At 37.8% G+C, this 24814-nt stretch overlaps 1 pseudogene; it reads right to left on the bottom strand.

Annotated features, from left to right (window-relative positions):
- Positions 1-17843: 17843 nt before the first annotated feature.
- On the bottom strand, positions 17844-19061 carry LOC697261 (12S rRNA N(4)-cytidine methyltransferase METTL15 pseudogene; annotated as a pseudogene).
- Positions 19062-24814: the final 5753 nt, after the last annotated feature.

Here is a 24814-nt window from a genome sequence, read left to right as displayed (position 1 = left end):
ACTCCTTAATGAGTGAAGTAACAAAATTAAAACTAACTCTAATATAGTGGTGGTGAAAATGCAAAATAAAACAACTGCTAAGGAGAGGAATTTGGCGTCACCTATTAAAATTACATATGCATGTATCCTTTCATCCAGCAATCCCCTTCTAAGAATTCATTTTTCCCATTTCATGTATCCATAGATATATGTCTACTATGTACCCACAAAAATTTAAAAATTTTTTTTAAAATGTGAAAAAAATAAATAAATTTGTAGCCCAAACAAGAAAACAAGAAAAAAGAAAGAAAAACTTCTTAAACCTGAAAATGGGAAAGCAGAGGATGTCAGTCAGGAAGCAGAGCCATGAATAAAGACATTGCTAGATATTCACCAATGTTGGCTCCTCTTTGCATTTGAGCCAAAGTTATCTTCAAAATAGGAGACAAAGCTGTAAAGTTATCCAGTAGACAAATGAAAATGCAATAAGTATTTGATCCAATATTCCAGTTTTATTCCAGATCATCAGTTGTAGCTTTCTACATTGGAGTCTTATATACTGGGTCAGTGAATCAATATTATCAGTTGAATGAAGAAGGTGAGATAGAATTGATAGACTGATGATAGACACCAGAAATTTATTTTTTTGTATTCAAGTGTTCCCACCCTATTATCTCACTGCCTATTGCTATCAAGAGTTTCTGGTCAAAGATTACTTGTAGCCCAAGATATTTACACAGCTTCACTAAGAAAAAAAACAAAATTAAACAAAAAACCCCACCGTATATGTTCAATAATAAAAGGGATTTCTAAATAAATTATGGTACACTTGTAAGGTGAAAGATTATGCGGCCATTAAAATTACGTATGTGAAGAGTGAGAAAATGTGTTTTATAATTTTATGAAAATGCAGACAATGAAATTAGATCTATGGGATGATCTCAATTAGGGAAAATATGCCTAAAAAAAGTGTGGTAGGAAATATAACAACATGTTAATAAGGTTGCTTTGGGATGGTAAGATTATGGATACTTTTCTTTTTGTACTTATATGTTTATTATTTTGTGGATAATTTTTTTGTATTCAGAAAATAGTAAACTATTTTTTAAGCCAAAGGCATCCACACCTTTCTTTTTCTTGTGTACTATGGGAATATGCATTTTGATCTGACCATTGATTGTGGCTCTTTTGACAAAGTGCAGTGTTATTATGACATATGGTTAGTTCAAAGAGGCTGTCCAATTGGTTTAGGAGCTCTTCAACAATCATTTGTTCTTCTAGCAAATGTCACCACTGGACAGAACAGTGAGATCCCCTTGACTATCCTAATTTGAAAGCAACGGACAAAAAAATACAAAGGCTGTTTTATTAATGAAAAGTGATGATTGATATACTGCAAAAGATAAAATGTTAAGATCCAAAATCTTACAGTGTTATTCACTGAGAATTCCCTAATGTCACTATTATTCCTAGAGAAAGTTTGGTCTGAGGTGGAGCCCTGTGAACCCTGAGTTGGATAGTAGCTTCTTTATAGAAGTCTTGCACCTCACCTTACCAGGTGTGCACAGAAGTAGTGTGTTTCATGCTCTTTGATGTCATGAGCTCCTTATGAAAAATCTAGAACAATATATTACAGTGATAATTATTATATGAATTCTGAAAAAAAAGTTTTTCAGAATATTTTAAATAAGCCTTTCTACTTGAACCCTATGAAAGTTGAGAGATATTTTTGAAGACAATATGTCTTCATTATTTTCTTTGCTTTTCTCAAGATGACAGAATGTTCTACTCATCCTTACATTTTTAAAAGGTTTCAAATTTCAAGCTGGTTTACATTTTCAGCAATGTTACAAAAACATTTGGGGGTGGGGCTTTCATTGACTGAATGTGCAAATTGTGGTTTTGCTTTAGGTAGGGTATTCAGACTCAACAGTGGGCATCAGGATGCTACTTAGTGTTGGAAATGTGTTTGTATCATTTTGCTTTACTTTTGGCTCAGGCAGTTATGAATTGGTGGAGTCAGGTGGCATGGCCATGAATAGGACAGTTTCATTATTTTTTGAGGTTCTTAAATCTCTTTGGAACATAATCTTGAAGCAACCAAATCTCCTGGGAAGTCCTACCAAAAATGAATTCATTTTGCATCCAAACTTCAAGGACATAAATTTATAAAAGTGCAAACTGAGCATTGCTTTTGGCCCATTAGGCCACCTCAGTAAGAAATGTGAAAGGGAACAATGAACCTTCACCATCCCTAAACTATCTAATAAGCTTTTTTCCTTTGGATGGTTTGAATCAGAGAAGTGGTACATTGCAGATGATTGGATCACTTTATAATCCCAAAATTTGATTTCCATTGAATTTACATACACTGAATAAACTTGTAGTGAAAGATTGTCCATCTGTGATGATTTTTCATAACTGAAGTATGCTTGCATTACAATGTCTTATTCACCATTGTGTCAGCTGCGGCTAGCACAGGACCTAGCATAAAGAAGTCCTTCAATAAATACTTGTGAAATAAAGGAACTTTAGTTGCCTTGGATTTTATTTATTTATTTATTTTTTATTATACTTTTAAGTTCTAGGGTACATGTGCATAACGTGCAGGTTTGTTACATATGTATACTTGTGCCATGTTGGTGTGCTGCACCCATCAACTCGTCAGCACCCATCAACTCGTCATTTACATCAGGTATAACTCCCAATGCAATCCCTTCCCCCTCCCCCCTCCCCACTCCCCGTGATAGGCCCCACACCTTGGATTTTAAAAGGTAGCCTGAAGACACCACAACGGAGATAATTAGGACTATGTTGACATAAAGCTTGAGAGAGAATCACAAAAGAAAACAATTGTAACATTTTATGGGAAAGTCATCATCTGAAATTGGAGAAATCCCACGAATGATACCAGCTGCAGTATTATCAAGGACATTGTTCCTGGTAAGCCCTTTAACTCCTCTTAGTTCACTCACTTGAAAAATGAGGATGTTCTAGGTCTAAAATGCTGTGATTCTTTCTGAGTCTCCTTCTATAAACCTTGCAGCCTTCTCTACAGGCCACAACTTACTTGAAACAACTGAAGTGGTTTCTCTCGTCAGTTTCCTCTCCTAGGCTCAAGCTACTACACTGGATTTTTTTAAAGATCACCTCTGTGTTCTATTTTCACTGTCCCTTCATATGCAGAAAATATAAGACTCTCTTGAGCCATCCTAATTAGGTTATAATGCAAACCGTAAATTGGCTGCATACTTCTGTTTTTTGCCCTTCACGCTTTATTTTAGTCTCTTTTCCATTCCATACTTGCAAAGCAGTTTCCCAGGATTGAATCTGGAGTGATGTTTAGAATAAAGCCTCAGTAAATTTGAATTCACATCATTGGCCTTACCAACATAGCTTTTAAAAAACAACTCACAGACCTTAAACAATCTCAGTAAGTAGCTTAAACAAATCAGTTCTACTATAGCTTTTTAAGATGATTGCATCTTCTCAAACTCCAAGATCAAAATAGATGAGATTTTAGAAATCTCACAAAACAGACTAGTGGCCTCTCAAGCTAAACCTGGAGTACTTATCACCTTATTTGTGACTAATCTAGTGCGTGATATATACAAGTATATTGAATACATTTATTACCTTCCAGAGAGAAATTCTCAGTAGCATTCATCTGCTGTTTCTGCTTCCTTATCTGTGAGGAGTTTTTCTCCCTCTCATTTGCTTTCATAACTCTTTTCCTCACACACTCACATAAATTTAGATACTGCATGAAAGAACTAATTCTGATTACAACCATAAAAAATATAGAAGCAGAGAATACACCCTATAGACATAGGAACTTTGTAGAATAAGAAATTATGTATGATTGCGAAGGTAATTGTTAAATTTGTTCAGAGATATGATGACACTGGAAGACCTTAACAGCAGGAACAAGATGAGTGGAATTAAATACCAATTAACCAGAATGACTCTGGAATGACATCTACCAAATAATTTACTTTACTGGTTAATTAGCAGCTAGAATTTGTAGATGTTTTTCGAGTCCGTGTATTATGTATTTGGTCCTCACAACTACCTAGGAAGGCAAGCCAAGCATTACTATTACCCAGTTTCACAAATGACAAAGCTGGGGTCTGGAGGCTCAGTGTTTGCCTAAGATTGTACCACTAGAAACTGATGAAAACTCAGATCTTCTAACTGAAAATCATCTTTCCAATACAGTACATTGAATCTGATTAGCCAAAAATTAAGCTAAACCATTTTTTTAAAAAATCCTGCTAAAAATTCTTCTAAAGTATATTCATATACTTGCTTCAGAAAAGTAGATATGCTAACCATATGTAAGTCCTTTTATAATATAGATATTAAAAAGTCAGAATCCTACTATGATAAAAAGACCCCAGTTTGTTATTATTATTATATATGAGTTTCATTTTAGTAAAGATATTATTTGAAAGGAACGTTGGGGTGGAGAAAGAGTGGTGAGTTTCAGTGCAGGTACAGCTCAAATATGCCACTGACACAGCCTGTACCCCAGTCAGATAAATTTATTGCATCCAGTTCTGTGACTATGTCCTTTTATTCCTTGTAACTGTGCCTCCATACATAATGGAGTGAACTCTATTTCTTTTTATGTCAAATTCCTACTTACTCTTAATTTTCGACCCAAATGCTGCTTCCATCTACATTCCCATAATTTTTATCTGTAACATCTTTTTGAACTTAACACACTGATTTTGGAGTTATTTAGTGCACATATTGTAACTCCCTGATCAGAGGACAGATTTATTTCTTCTTTTTAATACCCTTGGGGGCTTTACACATAATGGTATTCCTTAGATTCTTGGAATCTACATTTAGGTAGATGTGGGATTTAACTAGGATGTGGTTTTACGTGATACATAAAGCAATGAATAAATGGAATCCATAGAAGTGTATTTGAGGCTGAAAATTAAGAAAAATAATTAAATGTGTATTCACTTGAAAATAATCCTCAGAAGTTGCACATAGGAAATGGGGAAAAGTTGGTAATAATGTTAAGCTGGTACAAAGTAACTGCAGTTTTTGCCATTTGTTCTGTTGTAAGATTGCTGGGGTTCGAATGCTATCTCTAGCATTTACTAGTGGGGTTGTATCAGGCAAGTTGCTTAACAACTCTGAACCTCAGTTTCTTCATCTGTAAGTTGGACATAATATCTCTCTCATTGGATTATTGAGAGGGTTATATAAATAACACATGTGAAGCAATTGACACTTTACCTGACATATAGTAAGCATTCATTACACATTTGTTAGTTAGTAGTATTAAGAGTAGTAATAATAGTAGTAAATAGTGCCTGGTGCCTTTTTAAAATCTTGAAAGTTGTAAATAAAATGAAAGAATAAACCAACGTTAAAGGAAATAGGGAAATTTGGAAGGGGAAGTAGATGATGATTTCTAATAATCACAAACACAGGATTTGATTGCAATCTAGACCTTAAGCTGCATTTTTATTGAAATATAGGTACATTTTATAGGGTTTATATGGTATTTTGTTACATGCATAGGATGTGCAGTGATTAAGTCAGGGTATTTAGGGTATCTATCACCTTGAATATTTATTATTTATATGTGTTGGAACATTTCAAGTCCTCTCTTCTAGCTGTTTTGAAACATACAATACATTGATGTTAACTGCAGTCACCCTACTCTGCTGTCAAACATTAGCACTTATTCCTTCTATCTAACTGAATGTTGGTACCCGTTAGCCCACTTTTCTTCATTCTCTGTGCATACACACCCTTCCCAGCCTCAGATACCTATCATTCCACTCTTTATCTTGATACCAACTTCTATACTTCACACACATGAGTTAGAACATATGAGAACATATGTTCTGGCTGGCTTATTTCACTAAACACAATGACCTTCAGTTCTATCCATGTTGCTGCAAAAGACAAGATTTCATTTTTTATGGCCAAGTAGTATTCCATTGTGTATATATACCACATTTTCTTTATCCCCATTAATCTGTTGATTGTCACTCAGGTTGATTCCACAGCTTTGCTATTGTAAATAGTGCTGCGGTAAACATGGGGGTGCAGGTATCCCTCTGACATACTGATCTCCTTTCCTTTGGATACATACCTAGTAGTAGGATTGCCGGATCATATGGTAGTTCTATTTTTAGTTTTTTATGAAATCTTCATATTGTTTTCCATAATGGCTGTACTAATTTACATTCCCACCAATAATGTATAATAAGAGTTCCTTTTTCTCTGAATCCTTGCTAGCATCTATTATTTTTTGTCTTTTTAATAATAGCCACTCTAACTGGCATGAAATGATACCTCATTATGATTTTCATTTGCATTTTCCTGATGATTAGTGATATTGTGAATTTTTCACATACCTGTTGGCCATTTACATGTCATCTTTTAAGAAATGTCTATATCATTTTCCCATGTTTTAATGGGATTATTACTTTTTTTGCTGTTGAGTTGTTTGAGCTCCTTGTATATTCTGGATATTACTCCTTTTTCAGATGAATAGTTTGAAAATATTTTCTCCCATTCCACAGGTTGTCTTTTTACTCTGTGTCCTTTGCTGTGCAGAAGCTTTTTAGTTTAATATCCCATTTGTCCATTTTTGTTTTTGTTGCCTATGCTTTTGAGATTTAGCCATAAAATCTTTGCCTAGACCAATGTCCTGTAGTGTTTTCCTTACATTTTCTTCCAGTAGTTTTATAGTTTCAGGTCTTATATTAAGCTTTTTAATCAATTTTGATGGGTTTTCTTGTGTGTGTATGATGAGAGATAGGAGTCTAGTTTCATTCTTCTGTGTATAGATACCCAGTTTTCCCAGCGCCGTTTATTGAAGAGGGTGTCCATTCCCCGTGTATGTTCTTGGTGCCTTTGTCAAAAATCAGTTGGCTGCAAATATGTGGATTTATTTCAGGGTTCTCTATTCTGTTCCATTGGTCCATATGTGTCTATTTTATACTAGTACCATGCTGTTTTGGTTACAGTAGCCTTGTCATACATTTTGAAGTCAAGTAGTGTGATGCCTCCAGCATCGTTCCTTTTGCTCAAGAGTGCTTTGGTATTCAGGCACTTTTTGGGTTCCACATAAATTTTAGGATTGTTTTTTATTTTCTGTGAAAAATGATGTTGGTATTTTGATGGTGATTGCATTGACTCTGTAGATTGCTTTGGGTAGTATAGTCATTTTAACAATGTTAATTAGTCTAATGTGTGAGCATGGGATGTCTTTCCATTTGTTTGTGTCCTCTTCTATATCTTTCATCAGTGTTTTGTCATTTTCCTTGTAGAGGTCTTTTGCCCATTTGGTTAAATTTATTCCTAGGCATTTTTTTTAGCTGTTGTAAATGAGATTGTCTTCTTGTTTTTTTCAGCTATTTCATTATTGGTGTATAGAAATTGTTGGGAGCAAGCCCCCCAAAATCAGGCCATAAACAGGCCCCAGGACTGGCCATAAACAAAATCTCCGCAGCACTGTAACATGTTCATAATGGCCCTAACACCCACGCTGGAAGGTTGTGGGTTTACGGGAATGAGGGCAAGGAACACCTGGCCCACCCAGGGAGGAAAACCGCTTAAAGGCATTCTTAAGCCACAAACAATAGCATGAGCGATCTGTGCCTTAGGGACATGCTTCTGCTGCAGTTAACTAGCCCAACATATTCCTTTAATTCAGTCCATCCCTTCATTTCTCATAAGGGATACTTTTAGTTAATTTAATATCTATGGAAACAATGCTAATGACTGGTTTGCTGTTAATAAATATGTGGGCAAATCTCTGTTTGGGGCTCTCGGCTCTGAAGGCTGTGAGACCCCTGATTTCCCACTTCACACCTCTATATTTCTGTGTGTGTGTGTCTTTAGTTCCTCTAGTGCCGCTGGGTTAGGGTCTCCCCGACCGAGCTGGTCTCCACAGAAATGCTACTAATTTTTGCATGTTGATTTTGTATCCTGCAACTTTACTGAATTTGCTTATAAGATCTAAGAGTTTTTTTGGTGGGGTCATTATGTTCTTCTAAATGTAAGATCACGTCATTTGCAAAGAAGAACAATTGGACTTCCTCTTTTCCAATTTGGATGTAGTTTTCTTTTTCTTTCTTTCTCTTGCCTGATTGCTCTGGCTACAACTCCCAGTACTATGTTGAATATGAATGGTGAGAGTGGGCATCCTTGTCTTATTCCAGTTCTTAGAGGAAAGGCTTTTAGCTTTCCCTCATTCAGTGTGATGTTAGCTGTGAGACTGTCATATATGACCTTTATTATGTTGAAATATTTTCCTTCTATGCATAGTTTGTTGAGCACTTTTATCATGAGGCAGTGTTGATTTTATCAAATGCTTTTTCTGCATCTATGAGATGATTCGGCTTTTGGCTTCATTCTCTTGATGTGATGTATTATGTTTCTTGGTTTATGCATATTGAACTACCCTTGTATGGGATGCAATCTCACTTGATCCTGTTATATTATCTTTTAGTTAATTTTATTTTAATTTTTTTAGAGACAGGATCTTGCTCTTTTGCCAAGGTTAGAGTGCAGTGGCATGATCATAGCTCACTGTAACCTTGAAATCCTGGACTCAAGCAATCCTCCCACCTCAGCCTCCTGAGTAGCTAGGACTATAGGTGTGTACCAAAATTTTTTTAATTTTTATTTTGTAGAGACACAGTCTCACTATGTTGCCCAGGCTGGTCTTGAACTCCTGGCCTCAAGTGATCCTCTCACCTTGGCTTCCCAAAGTGCTGGGATTACAGGCATGAGCCACCATGGCCAGCTTGTATTGTCTTTTTGATGCGCTATTGAATTCAATTTGCTAGTAGTTTGTATTTTTGCATCTGTTTTCATCAGGAATATTGGCCTGTGGTTTTCTTTTTCTGTCATGTTCTTATTTGGTTTTGGTATTGGGTTAATGCTGCCATGAACAATGAGTTAGGGAGAATTCTCTTCAACTTTTTGGAATAGTTGGAGAAGAATTGGTGTTGGTTCTTCTCTATAAGCTTGGTAGAATTCAGCAGTGAAGCCATCTGGTCATGGGCATTATTTTGTTAGGAGACTGTTTATTACTGATTCAATCTTGTTACTGATTACTATTGATTATTGATCTGTTCAGGTTCTCAAGTTCTTCCTGATTCAGTCTTTATAGGTTGTATGTGTCCAGGAATTTATCCTTTTTCCCTAGGTTTTCCAGTTTGTTAGTGTATAGTCATTCCTAATATTCTCTGATGATCTTTTGTATTTCTGTGGTATCATTTATATTTCCTGTTTTTTTTCTTTTTGTTTCTGACTTTGTTAAGCTGAACTTTAAAAATCCTTGTCTCCTCTCCTTTGTCCCACTTTTTATTTACCAAATAAATCAATCATTCCCCCATATCCTATTTCACAACTCTTGGGGTGTGCCCTATTGTAGAGTATCAAATCCACAGTCATGTTTCCAGTAAAAAAACAAACAAAAAAAAAAAAAACAAAAAAACAAACAAACAAAAAAACATTTGAAGTCAGTTTGTTTGAAACCTTTTCTAAGCCTGAAGCATTCACTTGTCTGTGGCACAGATGGCCCCAAATCACATCAGCCTCTACATATTTATTTACTGTCCCCCTCCCCCAAGTGCCAGACAGATAAACCTTGAAGGGCATGGGACTACTGACCTTTTAAACGGATAACATTTTAAAAGGATTCTGAGTTATCCACTTATTCTACATCAAATAAATATGCTGCCTTCATCCTAACTCCTGATGGATAGAAAGAAATGAGTAAAAGAAAAAATCTTTGCCCACAACCAAGAAAGAAGAGAAAATGTCCAGGTTCTTTTATTTAAAGGGAGTGAATCTGACTTTTTGATTCACTTTGGAGATTGCTAAAAAATACTAAAGGAAGAAATTAACAACTAATTGTCCCTCAACAGAAAGGTGAAAAAGCACGAAAGAAATTAAAGCAAATCTTTGTAAACACGTATAGGAGAAATTGGGCATTTTCGATAAATAGCTTGAGATTTTACTTCTACTGTGAGCTTTCAGACTTTTCACATGAATAATTCCCTTCTTGGTAGGGCATCAAATCTATCACTAGAATATATAATCTTGACAAGTAGCAATGTTTGATTGTATTAAAAACTGTTGCCTTGGAAGCATCAACCAACTGACTTTTCAAAGGCATGGCCAATTGTACACAAGTTCAAACTTGAACTCAGAATGTCCTGAGTGCGTGCACTAAGCCCAGCCTTGCTCTTGGCTTATTAGACTTTTCTTCCGGAGGAGTCAACTACTACATTGTTACTTCTTCTTCATTGTGTTCCTGTCCCCACCCTGGAGCCCCAGGAGTTATTCGATCTATTGATCATATTTTGTTGATTATGTGCTTTCATATCTGTCTATTTCCAAAATAAAATTGATTACAAAATACATAATGGAGTTTATATGTTGTAGGTACCTTGATCAGTGAAATGGATTAAGGCCTGATTTTTGGATCAGGTACTTTGATCAGTAAAATGGATTAAGGTCTACATTTCCATAAATTATGAGGACATTCTTGGATCCTCTGAAATATCTACAAAATAGTCTGGTAGCTTCTTTTGAGCACCACACTCTCCAGCATTTCCAGTAGTTACCATGGTCACAGGTGGAAAGAAGTTAAAACATCTTATATCATTCCGATGTGCTACTTTCTAGCATATAAACTCTTTCCCCATAGAGACGTCATCAGCATTTATTTGGTCTAAGAACACAGAACGGAAATTCTGATGCTAGTTTAAGAAAATCATTTGAAAAGTTAACTGCTCTACAGCAACGAGAATAAAAAATTACAGTCCCTCCACAATAACATATGTGAATCTCAAAACATAATGTGAAAGAAGCCAAACCCCAGACAACATATACAATATGATTCCACTTATTTAAAGTTTAGATACAGGTGAAACAAATATATAGTGTTAGATGTTTGCAGAGTGGTCACCCTTGAGGATGGGGAGGTGAGTTAATGGAATGGGGCATGGAGGGGGATTCTGGGAAGCTTGTTAAATTGTTTCTTGATCTGGGTTATAATTAAGTGAGATTTACTTGGTGACAATTCAACCTTATGCTTATTACTACTTTTCTGCATACATGTTACACTTCAACAAAAATTCACTAGCATAATATAACTAAAGAAGGAAATTTTAAAATTTTCCACCAATACTAAAAAATATTTTGAATGTTATATACAAAAAGTGATACACTAATAAATCATAGATAAAAATGTTTTAACAAGTTAAACGGGAAGATATCATACCCAAAAACAAAGACAATTAGAATAATAGGAAAAGACTGGGAAAGAATACAGTGAGGACTACAGTTTGGAAATGCCAACTATTTTATAAGCGGGGAAAATAAATTCCATGCAGAAATTTAAGAGAAATAATAATTTCAAACTTTAGAATTTTATCAAACATCAAACCACTTCATTTTACAGACTGAGAGACAGAGAAAAGCTGTTTGTTCAAGCTCGCACAGCTGGTCAGTGGAAACTATAACCCAAGCCTTCTCAGGCCTCTCTCCCCCTTTGTAAAAGATGAGGACAACAGTTAAACTCCACATCACCATACGACTTTTCAACACAATGACAGATCTGATAACATGGAAGGGTAGAGTGCAGGTGAATGGCTGCTGCTGTGTACCTTTTCAGATTCCAGGGCTCCAGACTTTGGGGATGTTCCAGCAGTGACTTTCCCAAGATTGTAATGAATTGTGAGAAGACATGGGAAAGCAATGTCAACTCCTGCTGAAACTTCAGTGGAAGAGGCTGAAACTGAAGAATAGCAACACTTGATTATCTGGAAACACCAGATCCCGAGAATGAGTTAGCCTCATTTTAAGTGACCTGAGAAATTTCCAGAGTTGACTAGAGTTGACTACGAAGAATAATTTTAAAGATTAAATGTCAGGGGGCAGACTTCATACATGTCTGTGAATACTGTATACTTCTGAATAGGCCAAAGCTCCCGCTCAGAAGTCTCCCACGGGGAAAAAAAAAAATGAGATAAATATAAGAAGCCATTCCATTTCCTTTGTTCCCCGAGCAATAACTGACACTAGGGAATTCAAACAGATGAGGTTATGTAAGAGAGGAGTTAGCAGTAGGAGACTAAGTCATATAGGCAGAAGAATTAATTTAGAAGGCAGAATCAACAGAGATGAGGTGACAAATGGGAACAAAGTAAAATCAGAAGTCCAACTCAATGGAAAGGATGCCTCTAGTTAATCAGAGTAAAGGCACTGCTTTCATAATTGTGTCTTGGTTTTCACCAAGTATCAGGGAATCACTTGACCAAAGGTGTGAGCTTAGAACAACCATGAGATGGTAATGGCAGAGAAGAGAACCATAGCAACAGTGGTGATACAACTCAGAAAAGTTAAGGCCTCCATTCGCATCTGTTTTTGTTTTTGTTTTTGTTTTGAGATTCTTTTTTAAGAAAGGGATTTAAGACCCATGCATTGTTCATTTCACAGATTCTATTTTGCATTACAACACAGGCAGTAATCCCAGGCTCTGTGTAGAATAATGTCTTCCTAGTGTTCCCCTTGAGAACCTACATTTGCTGCTAATGTGGGGCTGCATGTGATGGCAGCCTGCTAGTTTCCTGCTGGTGGACTAATGGCTGCAACTAAGCACTCCTTTCAAACTGTGCTGAAACCCTCGATGTGGAGATCTCTTCCTTTGAAAGCTTGTTACAATTCAAAGACTATGGAAATTAAGAGCCCATTTAAAGATTCAGCCACAAAAGCTGAAAATTATGCACTTTTAAGGACATCAGACATCTGGCAATGAAGGTACAAAATGGTTTTAGGTTGGTGTTTGGGCAGAATCTCTTGAGGCTGGGAGACCAGGACCTGAGGATGTGTGGGTCTCTCTCACAGCCCAAACTCCTTGAGGGAGTGGGCCAAGGGCTTGGGTAGATCACAGCTTGGAAGTGTCGATAGTCTTTTATATAAATCATGGGAATTCCTAGAAGTTCTGCCTGCTAGTAGGTACATGATTCATTACATAGACTCATACATCCTTGATAAGCTGCAAGGTAGGTGCCCTCTAAAAATGCCCTAGTCAAATAATTGCCCAATTTTGTGATCATTCTCCAGGTCATCTGACATGGTTACCCTCTCCTAATGTAGCCCCTGGAGTCCTGGGCTACAGTGAGGTGTTTTTGCTTTGTCATCAGCAGCTTCCCAAAGACTGGAAGAGTGCTAGTATTTTGTTAAGGATTTTACCATCTCTGTTCATCAAGGATATCGGTCTGTAGTTTTCTTTTTTGGTTATGTCCTTTCCTAGTTTTGGTACTAGGGTGATGCTAGCTGCATAGAATGAATTAGGGAGGGTTCCTTCTTTATCTTGTGGAATAGTGTCAAAAGGATTGGTACCAATTTTTCTTTGAAGTCTGGTAGAATTCTGCTGTGAATCCATCTGTTCCTGGGCTTTTTTTTGTTGGTGGTAATTTTTAAATTACCATTTCAATCTTGCTGCTTGTTATTGGTCTGTTCAGGCTATCTAATTCTTCCTGATTTAAGTTAGGAGGGTTGTATTTTTCCAGGAATTTATCCACCTCTTCTAGAGTTTCTAGTTTATGTGAGTGAAGGTGTTCATAGTAGCTTTGAATGATCTTTTGTATTTCAGTGGTGTCAGTTGTAATATCTCCTGTTTCGTGTCTTAGTGAGGTTATTTGGATTTTCTCCCATCTTCTCTTGGTTAATCTTGCTAATGGTCTATCAATTTTATTTATCTTTTCAAATAACCAGCTTTTTGTTTCATTTATCTTTTGTATTTTTTGTTTGTTTGTTTGTTTCAATTTCATTCAGTTCTCCTCTGATCTTTGTTATTTCCTTTCTTCTGCTGGGGTTGGGTTTGGTTTGTTCTTGTTTCTCTAGTTCCTTAAGGTGTGACCTTAGGTTGTCTCCTGTTTAGTTTCTTAGTGAGGTTATATGGATTTTCTCTCTTCTTTTCTTGGTTAATCTTGCTAATGGTCTATTAATTTTATTTATCTTTTCAAATAACCAGCCTTTTGTTTCATTTATCTTTTGTTTTGTTTGTTTGTTTGTTTGTTTCAATTTCATTCAGTTCTGTTCTGATCTTGGTTATTTCCTTTCTTCTGCTGGGTTTGGGTTTTTTTCTTGTTTCTCTAGTTCCTTAAGTTCTCTAGTTCTCTAGCCTTAGATTGTCTGTTTGTGCTCTTCCAGACTTTTTGATGTAGGCATTTCGGGCTATGAACTTTCCTTTCAGCACCACCTTTTCTGTATCCCAGAGGTTTTGATAGGTTATGTCATTTTTGTCATTCAGTTCGAAGAATTTTTAAATTTCCATCTTGATTTCGTTTTTGACCCAATGCTCATTCAGGAGCAGGTTATTTAATTTCCATGTATTTGCATGGTTTTGAAGGTTCCTTTTGAAGTTGATTTCCAGTTTTATTCCACTGTGGTCTGAGAGAGTTCTTGTTACGATTTCAATTTTCTTCAATTTATTGAGGCTCTTTTTATGGCCCAATATATGCTCTGTCTTGGAGAAAGTTCCATGCACTGTTGAATAGAATGTGTATTCTGCAGTTGTTGGGTGAAATGTTCTATATATATCTGTTAAGTCCATGTGTTCCAAGGTATAGTTTAAATCCATTGTTTCTTTGTTGACTGTCTGTCTTGATGACCTGTCTCGTGCTGTCAGTGGAGTATTAAAGCCCACCGCTATTATTGTGTTGCTGTCTATCTCATTTCTTAGGTTTATTAGTAATTGTTTTATAACTTTGGGAGCTCTGGTGTTAGGTGCATATATGTTTAGGATTATGATATTTTCCTGTTGGGCAAGGCCTTTTACCATTATATACTGTCCCTCTTTGTCTCTTTTAACCACTGTTGCTTTAAAGTTTTGTGTGTGTGTGTGTGTGTTTTTTTGAGATTCAGAAATATTTTATTAGAAAAGTAATGCACATTCATTGTAACATCAGCTTTTATTTCTGTGTACCATATGAACTTCTCAAAACCGTTCTCCAATGTTAACCATTTAAAGCTCATTCATGTATCTTATTATGCATCCTACAACAAAGACTAGGAAGCAGGCAAGAATGACTATAAAACACAGCCTAGTTACAGAAAAGTTAATCTATTTTTACATGAAAACATTTTGAAACCAATTTTGTGTTTATTGAAGGATTTTTCTCATGCATATTATTAAAGATTTTTTTTTTTCTGTCAGAGTATTAGTTTCCTAGGATTGCTATAACAAATTACCACAAACTGGGTAACTTAAAAGAGCAGAAATATATTCTGTCACCATTCTGGAGGCTAGAAGTGCAAAATCATGTTAGCAGGGTTGGCAACTCCTGGAACTCTGAGGGAGAATCTATTCCATGCATTTTTTCTATCTTCTGATGGTTGCCATGATGTATCACTCCAATCTGTGCTCTAGCTTCATGTGGCATTCTCTCTCCTGTGTCTCTATCTTCTCTTCTTTTTATTTTCCTTTTTTTTTTTTTTTTTGAGACGGAGTCTCGTTCTGTTGCTCAGACTGGAGTGCAGTGGCGCAATCTCAGGTCACTGCAACCTCCACCTCCCGGATTCTAGTGATTCTTGTGCCTCAGCCTCCTGGGTAGCTGACATTACAGGCACACATCACCATGCCTGGCTAATAAAAATTAACTGGTATTTTTAGTAGAGATGAGTTTTGTCATATTGGCCAGGCTGGTCCTGTACCTCAAGCTATTCACCCAGCCTGGCCTCCCAAAGTGCTGGGATTACAGGCGTGAGCCACCACACTGGCCATATCTTCTCTTATAAGGAACACCAGTCATGTTGGATTAAGGGCCTGCCCTGCTCCAGTATGACCTCATCTTAGCTACTTACAACCCCAATGACAGTATTTCCAAATAAGGTCACATTCTGAGGCTCTAGGAAATACATGAATTTTGGGGGGACACTGTTCAACCCAGTGCATTCAGTGTCTATTTAACATAAAAAATCCCACACTATACAGGATGAAAAAATGACTTATGAAATAGATGAATGATTGTTGAATACACAGATGTGATCTTTTATTTTCCAGTCACATACAGGGATAAGAATTTTGGGGGAATATGTCTCATTCACAAATATGTGTTACATGCAAAGAGAAATTTATGCATTGTTCAAGTAGGATTCAGGGAATTAACCTAATTGCATTCTCTTGTTTCTATTTCAAGCATATTGTTCTCCAGATTTTTTTTTTTTTTTCTAATTCTGATTTCCCTGCAGGATTGTTCAGATTTAAATAAAGCCTGTAAAGCAGAAGTAGTAAACAAGCCTGGGTACTAAAGTTAAATATTACAGAGGTAGTAAAATAAGTCTGAGGTAAATTCATGTATTTAATTCTTATCTATTTTGCCCACACAGTTACGCTGATATTTCATTCCCACCAACTTAAAATTTGTAACCATAATGGAGAATCTTTTTTCTGTATTTGAAAGAAGTTTACTGAGCAAATTGGTATAAATATGATTTCAAGGATAACTATTTAAGAGAATATTTATTTATATGTACCGTTAATCAACATGTCCCCTTCCATACCCCATGTGCCCTTTGACTAATTATCTCCAACTCATCCTTCGGGTCACAATTCAAGTATTATGTTCTCATACCTGGTTTCTGACAACAGATAAAATCCTTACTAGATGCTCTTATAGTACCATGTACGACTTGTTTGTAGTATTTCCCACTGTGTCCAATTTATAGTGATTTTTGTGATTATATCTAACATAATTTTCCTCTGCTAAACTCTATAGGATGTGGACTGTGGGCCATGTATGTTGTACTTACCTTTGCTTTTCTAATGACAAGTTCAGTACTTGCTTGATTTTGCATTTTTACTTTGCTTTCAGTTATTGCTGAATAACTGAATAAATTAGAAGTATATATTACATATAAAAAGTTGACATGTGAATTATGAATCAGTCTCATCAATTTGTTAAAGAATCTTTTACCAAGTACTCTTTTTTGAGTAAACTTTTACCCTTGTTACAGTTAGCATATCTTTGTAACACCATTAAGGAAGCATTGATTTTACTGTGGTAAATAGTTTTCTATTTCAAATAGACTTGGCTGAGTTATTTTGATTAGCTTAATTAAAAAATACAAGATTCTAATAAGAGACTTTATTACTTGCTAAAGGCATTGTGAGCTATTATTAAAATAAATACAATTGACATGAAAGATAAGTTTTGTGAAACAATTCTTTGTAAGAATTTTACATTTTTACTTGGCTATATATGAACAAAATGGCCCATATCATACAGAAAAATCTCTTTAAAATAATAGACTATAATTTGAAAAATGAAATTTTGTCAGAACACATATTTGAACTAATATTTTAAAATTTAAAATTTGTAAAAAGCCTACATTTGAGAAAGCTATAGTAATTATTCACAAGTAGGGACATTAAAATTCATCCATAATCATCATTATTTGAGCCAGACAAAGGCTGTTGCAAATTGGAATATCTAAGTTCAAAATTTAGGACATGCAGGTATGATTTGACAGGTTGAGTTTACATATTTAGATAAATACAACATAGTATTATTTAAACAAAATTCCCTGGCCACAGGAAGGATTGCATTTCAAGAGTCCAGTATGATGCAGAGATTAAAACATTTTTCCAGTCTTGAGATGCTTCTGCTCCCTGAGTGGAACTTTCTCTGTCATGGTAATATTTCCTACAGTTTCTTTTTGAGGGAAAAAAAATGCTAAATGCTATCAATTTTCAGACTGTCCCACACTTAAACTTGTATCAAGACATTCAGGAACATAACACGAGTAAAGATGAGAGAAATTGTGAGAAAAAAAATTTTGAAGAATAAGATGATGGTGACTTATAATTTGATAGTTCCTCTAAGCTTGGCTGAGCACCCTCTGGGGTTATCTTGTACATCCTGATCTTGTGGACTGAGTACCTTCTTGTGTATCAATTCCCACATTAAAGGAGCTCTTCTCATAGAGAATTCTTCCATGTTTTCATGATCTGAACCCAGTTACAATGTTTTCATCACTTGCTGTCTAACACTTAGGTTAAACTTTTCTGTCATGCTTATTCCAAGCAAAAATCTTTTGACGATGCGATCCTCTAGTGAATGGAAGGAGAGGGCAACAAGGCGACCACCAGGTCTCCGAAACTTCTGAACTGTCTTCAGTCCTGTGTAGAGTTCATTGAGTTCATTGTTCACAAAAATGCGAAGAGCCTGGAAAGTCTTGGTGGCAATATGAGTAGATCGCTGTAGCAAGTCTTTTCCTGCATAAATAGCAGAGGGAGGAATTGCTCCTGCAATGATGCTGGCAAGCTGCTCAGTTCTGGTGATGGGGTAGATGCTGCGTGCTGGAGCGATTTTCTTGGCATGCTTCTCCTCCCCATATTTTCTTAGGATAGATGCAAGTGCCTGATGATCTAAAGCATTCCCAACATTAGCAGCAGTGGGCATGTCAAGGTACCTGCCAGCATCCATCCTCATGTCTAAGGGGCCGTCTTTCTGAAGGGAAAAACCTCTTTTGGGAGTATCAAGTTGCATGGAGGAACACCCAAGATCCATAAGAACTCCATCAAAAGTCCCTGGCTGCACTTCAGTTTTCATTAATAAGGCTTCATCCTGGCTGAACTGGCCCAGCATATCTCAGATTTGTTTAGGATACAACTCTGAAAGATGTTCAGCTAATACATAAGCTGTTGTGTCTCTGTCCAAGGCATACAGAACAATATCAATATCTGACTCCTTCTGTAGAATGGCTTTTATGTGCCCTCCTGAACCAAATGTCATATCTGGAAAAGCCTGTCCTTTTTGTGGTGACCAACAATGAACAACTTCATCCACCATTTCTGGAATATGTAATTTAGCCATAGTTTCAAAATCTCTATCTTGAGATCTGTTTAAATCCTGGGCTTGAGTTTGATCTGTTTGCTCCTGGGCTTCATATTCTTTATATTATTCTGCTGCAGTGTGTATGCTTTCTGGCCAGACACCTAAATTAGGTATGCCAGGTTCCAACCAACATGAAAGATATTCTTTATACATTCCACAAAAATATGGATATTGAAGCATTCTGTAGGTCAACAAATCTGAGGCACGAAGACTTCTCAGTTGGCCTCTAATTTGGGCCAGCGACTACCACTACAGTGCCGGAGAGCCTGAATTTGCCCACTTTAAAGTTTGTTTTGTATGATATAAGAATAGCTACCCCTGGTTGCTTTTGGTGTCCATTTGCATGAAATCCCTTTTTCTACCCCTTTACTTTAAGTTTATGTGAGTCCTTATGTGTTAGGTGAGTCTCCCGAGGCAGCAGATGGTTGGTGAGTTCTTATCCATTCTGCAGTTCTGTGTCTTTTAAGTGGAGCATTTAGGCCATTTACATTCAATGATAGTATTGAAATGTGAAGTACCATTGCTTCCATTGTGCTCTTTGTTGCCTGTGTACTTTGGTTTTTTGTTTTTTGTTTTTTGCTTTTATATTTTCATTTTATAAGCCCTGTGTTATTTATGCTTTAAAGAGGTTCTGTCTTGATGTGTTTACAGGATTTGTTTCAAGATACAGAACTGCTTTTAGCAGTTCTTGTAGTGGTGGTTTGGTAATGGTGAATTCTCTCAGCATTTGTTTGTCTGAAAACGACTGTATCTTTCCTCCATGTACGTTACTCAGTTTCACTGGATACATAATTTTTGGCTGATACTTGTTTTGTTTGAGGAAGCTGAAGATAGGTCCCCAATCCCTTCTTGCTTATTAAGTTTCTGCTGAGAAATCTGCTGTTAATCTGATAGGATTTCCTTTACAGGTTACCTGGTGCTTCTGTCTCACAGCTCTAGATTCTTTCCTTCGTCTTAAATTTGGATAACCTGATGACAGTGTGCCCAGGTGAAGATATCTTTGTGCTTCTTGTATTTGGATGTCTAGGTCTCTTGCAAGGCCAGGGAAGTTTTCCTTGATTATTCCCCCAAATATGTTTTTCAGGCTTTCAGAATTCTCTTCTTTCTCAGGTACATCGATTGTTCTTAGGTTTGGTCATTTAACATGATCCCAGACTTCTTGGAGGCTTTGTTCATATTTTCTTACTCTATTTTCTTTGTTGGATTGGGTTAATTCGAAGATCTTGTCTTCAAGCTCTGAATTTATTTGTTCTACTTGTTCAATTCTATTACTGAGACTTTCCAGAGCATTTTGCATTTCTAAAAGTGTGTCAACAGTTTTCTGAATTTTTATTTTTTATTTTTCCTTAAGCTGTCTATTTCCATGAATATTTCTCCCTTTACTTCTTGTATCATTTTTTGGTTTTCCTTGCTTTGGGCTTCACCTTTCTCTGGTCCCTCCCTAATTAGCTTAATAACTAACCTCCTGAATTCTTTCTGGAATTCAGGAACGTGTTTTCTGGTTCCTTCTCATTTGGGTAGGCTCTGTCAGAGGGAAGGTCTAGGGCTGAAGGCTGTTGTTCAGATTCTTTTGTCCCATGGGGTGTTCCCTTGATGTAGTACTCTCTCTCTTTTCCTATAGATGTGGCTTCCTGTGAACTGAACTGCAGTGATTGTTGTCTCTCTTCTGGGTCTAGCCAGCCAGCAAGTCTACCTGACTCCAGGCTGGTACCAGGGTTTGTCTGCACAGAATCCTGTGATGCGAACCGTCTATGGATCTCTCAGCCAGCACCTGTTCCAGTGGAGGTGGTGGAGGGTGTAATGGACTCCGTGAGGTTCCTTAGCTTTAGTGGTTTAATGCTCTATTTTTGTGCTGGTTGGCCTCCTGCCAGGAGGTGGCGCTTTCCAGAAAGCATCAGCTGTAGTAGTGTGGAGAGGAACCAGCAGTAGTTGGGGCCCTAGAACTCCCAAGATTATGTGCCCTTTGCTTTCCACTACCAGGGTGGATAGGGAAGGATCATCATGTAGAGGCAGGGCTAGGCGTGTCTGAGCTCAGACTCTCCTTGGGTGAGTCTTGCTGCAGCTGCTGTGGGGGAAGGGGGTTAGATCCCCAGGCCACTGGAGTTGTGTACCTAGGAGGACTATGGCTGCCTCTGCTGAGTCATGCAGGTTATCAGGGATGTGGGGGAAAGCCAACAGTCACAGGCCTCATGCAGCTCCCAAGCAAACTGAAGGGCCAGTCTCACTCCCACTGTACCCCCCCACCAACAGCCCCAAGTCTATTTCCAGGTGGAGGGCAAGATGGGTTTGAAAACTTGCCCCAGGCTGTCTGCCTCCCAGCTGTGAGAGAAAAAGGCTTTAGTTCTTCCTCTGCCTGTGAAGTCTGCATACCCAATTTGTGCCCTGCCCCGAATTCTGGCCAGGAGGCTTCTCGTCTCGTTCAAATTGTTACAAAGTTCAGCTAGGGAATTCTTTCCCCCTGTGGAGTTTTACCCCCTGTTCCTCTGGCCACCCTCCCAATGGATCCCTGTGGTGCCAGGCAGGAATGGGCTGCTTGGGGACCCAATGAGCTCCCAGGGCCTTTCTGCTGCTTCCTCTACCCTTGTATTCCACTCCTCTCTCTAACTTGACTCAGCTCCAGGTAAAGTTGGAAACTTCTCCTGCAAACAGATCTTCAGCTTCTCCAGTGGGGGTGTGTATTTGGGAGAGGCAGTCTCCCTTTCCCATCTCCACAACTGGGGCGCTCACAGTATTTGGGGGTGTCTCTCGGGCCCTGCAGGAGCAGTCCATTTTCCTTCAGAGGGTCTATGGGTCTTCTTGGGATTGCTGGTTTCTTCTTGCAGTGGATCTGGAGCTAAAATTCACAATGCAAGCCTCCACATGCTGGTATGTCTGGAGCTGCAGTCTAGTCCTGCCTCCCGTCTGCCATGATCCCCTGAATCCTCAAGAAAGAATTTAGTATCAATTATTGGCCTACAGTATAAACTCCTTGAGATCAGAGACAACCTTTTTGTTCTCAATGTCTAGCACCTAATGTTAATCCTCTCAATTATTCTTAAACTATTGAATGGGATATGATGCCTCTCCTAAGGATCTTTGCAATTAAAACCTTATCTCTAAATAGAATGAAAGATTTAATCTCCTAACAAAGACATTACAAGGGAAGTGGGGCATAGAAGGTATTTTTTGCAGAACATCCTTCCAGTATTCCTGAAAAAAATATCACATTGGTTGACTTTCTTGTCTGAACATGAAGCAGGTTAGAGTGCTGGAAGCAGATCTGGTGAGAGGAACCCATCAATCCTCCTTCCCTGAGAGGTGAGCATTGGCAGTAAAGAGATGGGCACATTCAAATGGTATGAGTTTAACGAAGGACTATTAAAAGGAACCCAACAATAGATAATCAAGTATTCTGGGAATAGCATATAAAGGAGCTGTTACGACTCTCATGCCTGAAAAGACAAGGGCACAGGCAATCTAACAGGAGTTGTAGCCTTCAGTAGAGGCAGCCAACCCACAGTGACTGGGCAGGGAGGGAGATGAGGGAATAAAAACCCTGATCTCATTCTCCTCTCCTCCTACCTACCTAGCTCTTCCTGGGGCTTCACTGACCAAAATCAACTAGGAGCTAAAAAGTAAGGGAACCCATAGGAGCAGACCAATAAGAATCAACCTGCTAGGACAGAGCAGGATGGAAAAAAGCAGAAGGTGGACCTGGAGTGGCAGATGGAAAGGATCCAGCCTTCTACTGAAATAGCTCACTGACAAGCATGACAACTTCCATGCAAGCTTTGGCAGGACAAGCCCAGTTCTGACCCCTGATTCCAAAATCTGTTCACCTCTGGTCTCCACAGGTCTGCCCTCATGAGAGTAAGAGCAAGAGTCACCATACCTAGGAGAAAATTATCAGAGTTTAATGTTTATTTCAAAGCCACAAAAAAGCACCTCTACTTTATCCAAGCTTTGCCTGAGGTGGGAAATGTTGTATTTTAAAGCCTTGATTTAAGTAAGAAAGTCTCTCCACTCCCAAAACTGAATGATGTAGATGGCTGATTCCACGGTCCTGCCCACAGCCCAGTCACATCTCAACCCACCTGAAAGTTTCCAAGCTCTTTAAAATGACCACGTCTGCTGGGTTCCAGGTCTATAGGCTCCTTTCTGTGAAGACAAAAGAACTTAGCTGTCTCGTAAGATTGGAATAATCTTTTGAAGCAGCAGCATTCTGGTGGAGAACAATAACTTCCCATAGCTTCTTGCAAGTGCAGCTTGCTGGAAAGAAATAGTGTTCCCCACCCGCCCGCACCCCCCGCCCCCTGCCCAGAGGGCTTTATGAGAAAACAAACTGGAAAGATGTGTTGGAGCCACAAAAGCAGATTCTCTTTCTCCTTCTTTTCTCCTTTATATCTTATTTTACTTTAGCCATAAAACACGCATCGGATTGTAGAAATTCAAGCCCATCTCAGCTTGAATGAGGCCAATTTCCGTGCTGATGAAATAGTTGACAGCAGTGCAGGCTTGTTCATTCTTCACGGAAATGGGTTCCCCACCAAAATTCACAGGAATATACCAAGAATCTAATGAAATAAAAGTTTTTAGAAATCCCTTTGAAAAATATACCAGAATAATCAAAGATTCTATATTAGTAAAAGGCCTTAATAGTACCCTTTTGTATATAAATGTAGTCCTCCTTGCTTGGGAACCAACTGTCAAAAGACCATAAGTTTCAAAAGAATGGGTTTAAGATAAGCCAATATGATGTCAAATTTTGTGGAGTCCAGATGGTTCTGTCAAGCTTGTCTTTGGCTGCTTGGCTTGTGGGGATTTTTCTTCTGAGAACTAAATAAACGTGGGTGGTAGAAACATAGCTAGCAACCTAAGAAATACACATGAATCACTGTAGTAAATGTTTCAGAGTATGTGCCCATTCTGAGCTCCACTTCATCAATCCTCCTCCCCCTGAGAAGTGAGACCCTGAAGCCACGTCATTGCCATGTCTCCACCACTTGTTGACCACAGCTAATTGGACCAAAAGTAGATACTTAACTCAGAAAAACCAATTTAGAATCTATACTGTCAGAAAAAAAAAAAAAAAAGTCTTTCATCATTTGGTATTGGGACACAGAAAGGTCAGTAAAACTACCTATAGGCAGTCATCTTATAAACTGATAGAAATTTGACTAAAGGCCACCATTTAGAGGCAGCTATGACATTCCATACACAAACATGGCAGAAGAATCAGCCTTGCGGAATAAAAAAAAAAAAAAATGAAGCCACTAATAGAGATTAGAAGATATAAAAGACCATATACTCCAAAGAGAGATATGAATACAGATAGGAGAGGTCTGCCTTGAATTATGTTGACTTTCCAGGTCCTGTTTCCAGTCCCTACTGAGGCCTGATTGTAGGTATTGCCCTTAAGATCTTGGAGATATCCTTGTATCTGTTCAAGAAATACCTCCTTTTGCTTAACCCACTTTGGATTTTACCATCAAAATTATTTGTGGACATAATTAACTCTGGAAAACGCAAATCAGTCATCTCAGGGCTTTAGCTTCCAGAAGCAATATCATGTAGGCACAGGGATTCCCAAAAAAGTGTTGAGCCTGGTTCTCTAACATCAGGATGGAGTATGTTAAAGGGAATTTTTCTACAGGATTGAAGGAGACAGGATGATTGGCAGTCCATCCACAGAAGATGGAGTTACATGAGGCAGCTATTAATTCCCTGGCACTGGTAGGTGGGTAGGGTATGTTAGGGGCAGGGATTCTTCAAGGGACTTGCTTCCTTACTCTGTTTTTTTTCAATGCTTTACACTCAGCAGAACCCCAAGACGTGTGTTTACATTTTGCTGTCACCCATAGCATTGCCTGTTTTATGCATCAACCTGATCTTCATGTTAACCATACCAAGCTTATGATGTTGTACTGACCCTACCGAATCACACTTGTTTAATT

The sequence above is a fragment of the Macaca mulatta genome, chromosome X, assembly GCF_049350105.2.
Source record: "Macaca mulatta isolate MMU2019108-1 chromosome X, T2T-MMU8v2.0, whole genome shotgun sequence".
In the NCBI taxonomy this organism is placed as follows: Eukaryota; Metazoa; Chordata; class Mammalia; order Primates; family Cercopithecidae; genus Macaca; species Macaca mulatta.
The sequence above is the reverse complement of the archived record's forward strand: the minus strand, read 5'-3'. Positions and strand labels throughout refer to the sequence as shown.